The sequence below is a fragment of the Triticum urartu genome, chromosome 3 (genome assembly GCF_003073215.2).
Source record: "Triticum urartu cultivar G1812 chromosome 3, Tu2.1, whole genome shotgun sequence".
Lineage (NCBI taxonomy): Eukaryota > Viridiplantae > Streptophyta > Magnoliopsida > Poales > Poaceae > Triticum > Triticum urartu.
Window position 1 is genome coordinate 529622439 of NC_053024.1, and position 7160 is coordinate 529629598.

Sequence of the window (7160 nt, forward strand, 5' to 3'; positions counted from 1 at the left end):
AGGGAACACCATTTTCCACAACATACCAGAGATCGTTATCAATTGCCTCAAGATGCATTCGCATCTTATTTTTCTAGTAGGGGTAGTCCGTCCCATCAAAGGTAGGACACCCAGCAGAGACCTTGATCATACATGCGGTCGACATAACTAAAACTCCAGGCAGTTAAACCAAAATCACACAGAACAAGGGAGTACCTTGCTCTGATACCAATTGAAAGTGCGTTATATCGATTAGAGGGGGGGTGAATAGGCGATTTTTATGAATTCTTCACTGAGGAATTTGCAGGTGAGGAAATTCCTTAGCGAAGAACTAGTAGCAGCGGAATAAGTACTCAAAAGTAAACATAACAGAACACAATCATAGTCATCATGATGAAATGAAGACAAGCACAGAGTGCAGAAAGCGTAAACACAGGATAACACAGGATGAAGACAAACAGACTGAAGAAATTGAACTGAGGAAATTGAGAAAGTCTTCAGTCAAAGTCTTCAAACACAGATACGAACAAGCACTCAACACAGTTATGAGGAAATGAAAGAGTTGAGGAAATAGAACCAGTGAGCTTGGTGAAGACAATGATTTGGTAGACCAGTTCCAACTGCTGTCTCAGTTGTACGTCTGGTTGGAGCGGCTAGGTATTTAAACCTGAGGACACACAGTCCCGGACACACAGTCCTCACTGTATTCTCCTTGAGCTAAGGTCACACAGACCTCGCCCAATCACTCATGGTAAGTCTTCAGGTGACTCCCGAACCTTCACAAACTTGGTCACTCGGCGATCCACAATTCCTGTTGGATGCTCTAGACCTTGACACCTAACCGTCAGGAAGAAGCAGTCTTCAAAGGTAATAAGCGTCGGATCCATGCATGATCAATCTCTTCAGTGATGCTCAATCACTTTGGGTTTGTAGGTGTTTGGGTTTGGGTTTTCCTCACTTGATGATTTTCGCTCAAAGTCCTCGGAGGATGGGATGCTCTGTCAGTTTCTCTCGAAGCAGCCAACCAACAAGTGGTTGTAGGGGGCGGCTATTTATAGCCTAGGGAGCAGCCCGACATGATAAGACATAAATGCCCTTCAATGATATGACCGTTAGGTGGGTAGATATTTTGGGACAGCTGGCGCATAGCACAGCAACGGTCGAAATTTTGAGTATCAAATTCCTCAGGGCTATCATGTTCCTCACTGTGTAGGCAATCCGCACTAGCGAATTCCTAACTCCTCAGTCAGAACAAATTCCTCAGAGACCAGAAGAACTTCGTCTTTGTCACTGAAGAACATGACTGAACTGTATGAGATTTCCAATGGCTTCACTCGAAGGGATTGGTAGGTGTAGGATTTTGAGTTGAGCATCACATGGAAATTTTTCCTTAGTATTTCCTCGACCCCCTTTAACAATACGGTGTTTCCTATGACTCAAGAAAGAGAAAATGAAACAACGAAAACAAAAGTCTTCATGCTTCATGTTCCTCGAATGAATGCCAAGTCTTCAAAGGTCACACCAATTTCTTCACTTTCAAAGTCTTTAGAAATTCAAAGTCTTCAGTTGAAGAACTTCATTTTTAGGGGTCGACTTTCTCTGTAAATATCAAACTCCTCATAGACTTATAGACCTGTGTACACTCATAAACACATTAGTCCCTTAACCTATAAGTCTTCAATACACCAAAATCACTAAGGGGCACTAGATGCACTTACATTAACCATGTTCTTACATCAAACTAATGGTCTTGTGTACCCTCATCAATCACTTATGATGAGGCAGTCAGGCAAGTGGATTACTCCTCATTTAAAGAATGCAGCGTCAGCCTCCCGACATGATTCTCAAGAAACAACAAGACTAGATGAAGATAGTGACCGTAGCTCTGTAGTTGATTACCGCATTTCCCCTACACTAGCATCGCAGGTGCTTGCTCTAACTTGGCAGCATGATATGTGGTTGCATGTTGCATATGGTGTCTAGATTGTAATTCTTCCAATCTGGTTAAACTGCATGTGCTATTCTGCTTAGCTTATACATTATACCTGTTAATGTGACATGCCTTCCTATATTTGGTACATAGTACATCTGTCTATTAAGCATGTCCTCACATAAAACTATTGTTTTTTGTATCCCGCATAAACCAATATGATGAGACACCTTCAGTATATGCAGTGTGATATTAGTTGCATCTCTGATATGATTTATAGCATGTGCTGCTTCTAATTTGTTGAAATGCCATTTATGATGGGACACTTTTAACTTGGCAGAGTCATATTGGTTGCATCTTTCACGTGGTGTCTAGCTTGCATTGCTTCTTATTTGGTTAAATGGTTTCTTCTTAGTTTACAAAAACAGTTGTGAATATGCCATGCCGTCCTGTTTTCGTATTATTCCATCCTGGAATCATGTGTTTGCCTTACATCAAAGTAGTGATTGTCAGTATCATGCACGAATGAGTCCTGAAGAGTGAATTTTATTGCTTTTTCTTGTCGGTTTTACTTGTGAAAGGATCGAGAAGAGGTGTCTAGAGGGGGGGTGATTAGACACTAAGTACAAAAATTTGCAATTTTTAATTTCTTTAAGTTGAAGTGGAGTTTTGGCACAAGTTTAACAAAAACAATACATATCAAGCAAGCATGCAAAGAGTATATGAGCAGCGGAAAGTAAAGCATGGAACTTGCAAGAATGTAAAGGATGGGATTGGAGTGTGCAAACGCAATTTGGAGACATGGAGATTTTTGGGACGTGGTTACGATAGGTGGTGCTATCGTACATCCACGTTGATGGAGACTTCAACCCACGAAGGTTAACGGCTGCGCGAGTCCACGGAGGGCTCCACCCAGGAAGGGTCCACGAAGAAGCAACCTTGCCTGTCCCACCATGGCCGTCGCCCACGAAGGACTTGCCTCACTAGCGGTAGATCTACATGAAGTAGGCGATCTCCTTGCCCTGACAAACTCCTTGGTTCAACTCCACAATCTTGTCAGAGGCTCCCAAGTGACACCTAGCCAATCTAGGAGACACCACTCTCCAAGAAGTAACAAATGGTGTGTTGATGATGAACTCCTTGCTCTTGTGCTTCAACTGATAGTCTCCCCAACACTCAACTCTCTCTCACAGGATATGGATTTGGTGGAAAGAAGATTTGAGTGGAAAGCAACTTGGGGAAGGCTAGAGATCAAGATTCATATGGTAATAATGGAATATCTTGGCCTCAACACAAGTGTAGGTGGTTCTCTCTCAGAAAAGGTAAGTTGGAAGTGTAGGTTCGTTCTGATAGCTCTCTCCATGAATGAAGAGGAGGTGGAGGGGTATATATAGCCTCCACACAAAATCTAACCGTTACACACAACTTTCCAATCTCGGTGGGACCGAATTGATAAACTCGGTCGGACCGATTCAGCAAAGCTAGTGACCGTTAGGATTTTCGGTGGGACCGACATGCAACTCGGTAGGACCGATATGGTTAGGGTGAGGGCATAACGTAATCTCGGTGAGACCGATTACACAAACTCGGTGAGACCGATTTTGGCAATAAGCTAACTAGAGAGTTGGTCAGGTAAACTCGGTTGGACCGATTCGCTCATTTCGATGAGACCGAAATGTTACAGAAGGGAAACAGAGAGTTTACATTGCAATCTCGGTAGGACCGATTATGCAAACTCGGTGAGACCGATTTTGGTAATAGATCCATATAGAGAGATTGCAATCCCATCTCGGTGAGACCGAGATCCCTATCAGTGAGACCGATTTGCCTAGGGTTTGTGGCAGTGGCTATGACAACTGAACTCGGTGGCACCGAATAGAAAGAATCGGTGGGCCGAGTTTGACTTTTGGTTTAGGTCATATGTGGATGTGATAAAGTAGTTGAGGGCTTTGGAGCATATTACTAAGCATTTTGAGCAAGAGCCTCATTAAGCAACACCTCATCCCTCCTTGATAGTATTGGCTTTTCCTATAGACTCAATGTGATCTTGGATCACTACAATAGAAAATGTAGAGTCTTGAGCTTGGAGCTTGACCCAATCCTTTGTCCTTAGCATTTTGAAGGGGTTCCACATCCTCTAGTCCATGCCACTTCATTGTTGAAATTATATGAAACCTACTAGGTAAAAGTGTTAGTCCAACAAGAGATATGTTGACATTAATTACCAAAACCACCTAGGGAGCACTTGTGCTTCCAATCTCCCCCTTTTTGGTAATTGATGACAACATACATCAAAGCTTTAGATAAAGATATAGAGAATAGTAAGCAAAGCTTTGGAAAGACATGTAACATGCATAGGCTCCCCCTACATGTATGCAATCATGTGTATATGGAATATAGAAGCATGTGAATGCACAAACATGACAGAGTAAGCAAAGTTACATGTATCTTGGCTATATGCATCAGAGCAAATGATGTGAATATGAGAAATGTACCTTCATGCTCATGAGTCCTTCTTGCAAACAGTATGTACATCAGCAAGAATTTCTCATACACATGACTGTGATGCATATACTTACCTTGTGGTCTTGAGTTGGCTTAGGATGGGATGAACCTGCGTAAACAAGGTTAGATAACACAGATACACCTACTGGCCAGAGCAAACAAAAGAAACCACAAGAGTACCAAGACTGGGATGACATGTAGAGTGAGTACTAAGTACCACATTGGATATAGACATGTCCCCAAAGGTAAAGATGTGCAATAAATTCAAGGATTCCTTCCCTTAGATGTCTTGCTCCCCCTGAATCTAGCATGGGATACTGGGAGAAGATAGGGAACAGAAAATCAGAGCTCAAAGGAAATAAACAGAGCTAATGCAAACGAGCAAATATGAACATGTCTTTCCCCTCTTGAAGACATGTGACTTCTCTCCTCTTGAACACCAAGCATCTGGGGTCCTTGATGATTACTCTTTCTTCCCTTGAGTATTCTCCCCCCTATAGATATGATTAAGCTTTGATGTGATCTCTCTCCCCCCCTTTGACATCAATTTCCAAGAAGGGTTCTTCTGGATTTTTGTCATGATGGGTTTGGTCCTTGAGCCACAGAACAAAGCAACAAGTTGAATGGGATGCTGGTCGAGGACAAGATTCATTGAGTGGAGTTGGATCAAAAAGAATGCAGAAACAAGTGGCAAGATGTCTTTCTTGTAGTGAAATTGGTGACACCGAGTTTTATGGTTCGGTTGTACCAAGAGGATTCGGTTGGACCGAAAACATCAGACCGGTGAGATCAAGTTCATCACAGAGAAAACACTTGTCACCTCAGCTCACTAGACAAGTAAGATCTGACAAGGATTTGCAAGGAATTAACTGAAAGATTTGGAATGAATTGGATGCAAGGAATGCAGAACAGAAAATAAAAGAGAAGAAACTAAAAAGGAGTCTAGACGAAGTTGGAAACAAATATGCATGAGACAAATGCAAGAGCACAGAAAAGAACACAAGAGAACTTCATCTAGAATTGGTCGGCGACAAAGTCACCTATGTTAGAGTATATTGACTTAGGAGTCAAGTGAGATCACTTGATCATAGGTCATACTCATCGTTTAAGCTCAAAATGGGGTTACCATTTTTCGTTTAAGCTTTTTGATGTATTCACATCTTGTCGGGTTGCTTTGACTCACGACTTGGAGTAAAGCTTATCTAAGATGGAATAACATACCTTGGGTGGTGGCGTTGATCATGATCATGTAGTTGAACTTGTGTGGGTTGCTCAAGGTTGATGTAGCTCATCAAGAGTTGGGAGCACCACTTGGAGTTTGAGTTCATCTACCTACATGGGTTAGTTTTTGCAAGGAAGATTACTTGTGTATCCAAAATGACAATCATGAAACTCAACATAAAATTTGTCAAAGGATATGTTTGAATGGTTGAATGGTTGCGTGCTTCCTTGTCTTCATCCACCATTGTGTAGAGACTTGGTGATATATAAATTGCTCCAGATGTGAGTGAGTTGCAATCTCACAGATTTAGATTCATCCAAGTACCTACACGGGTTAGATAACATGCAAGGTGCAAATATATCCAAGACATAAGATAGTCAACATAAGAGAACTATCAAGGATTAGTCATAGGCTCATGTCTTGCATGTATCAAATGGAGTTCCTACTCCAAGTTTGAAGCATCAATGATGTTCAATTCACCTCTTAACCTGTAAAACACTTTCTCATCAAGTGGTTTCGTGAATATATCAGCTAACTGCTTTTCGGTGCGAACATGCTTAAGATTAATGTCCCCTTTGGCAACATGATCTCGAATGAAATGATGACAAACTTCAATATGCTTAGTTCGAGAATGTTGCATGGGATTGTGAGCAATCTTAATAGCACTTTCATTGTCACAAAGTAATGGAACAAGTTTCACAGATATCCCATAATCTTTAAGAGTTTGGGTCATCCAAAGTAATTGAGCACAACATGATCCAGCGGCAATGTATTCCGCTTCAGCGGTGGATAAGGATACCGAGTTTTGTTTCTTGGAGGACCAAGACACAAGAGATCTACCAAGAAATTGACAAGTACCCGAAGTGGACTTTCTATCAACCTTGTCACCGGCATAGTCCGAGTCGGAGTAGCCAACAAGATTAAAGGGGGCCCTCTTTAGATACCAAATGACAAAATTTGGTGTATGGATTAAGTATCTCACGGCCTTAAGATGACATTCTTTAGGAGCGGCTTGATATCGTGCACATATGCACACACTTAGCATAATATCGGGGCGTGAAGCACATAGATATAACAATGAACCAATCATAGAGCGATAAACCTTTTGATCAACCGGTTCACCATCATTGGTTAAATCAAGATGTCCACTAGTAGGCATGGGTGTAGTCATACCTTTGCATTCTTTCATATTGAACTTCTTGAATAAGTCCTTGGTGTACTTCATTTGAGAGACAAAGGTACCTTCCTTAGTTTTCTTGATTTGCAAACCAATAAATAATTTGAGTTCACTCATCATTGACATCTCAAATTTCTCCGACATTAGCTTTCCAAACTTTTCACTAAAATGAGGGTTAGTTGATCCAAATATAATATCATCGAAATAAATTTGGCACACAAATAGTTCTCTATTAACCCTTTTAGTAAAAAGAGTAGAATCTATTTTTCCAATTTCAAAGCCTTTTTCAATAAGGAACTTGGTCAAGCATTTATACCATGCTCTAGGAGCTTGTTTAAGACCATAAA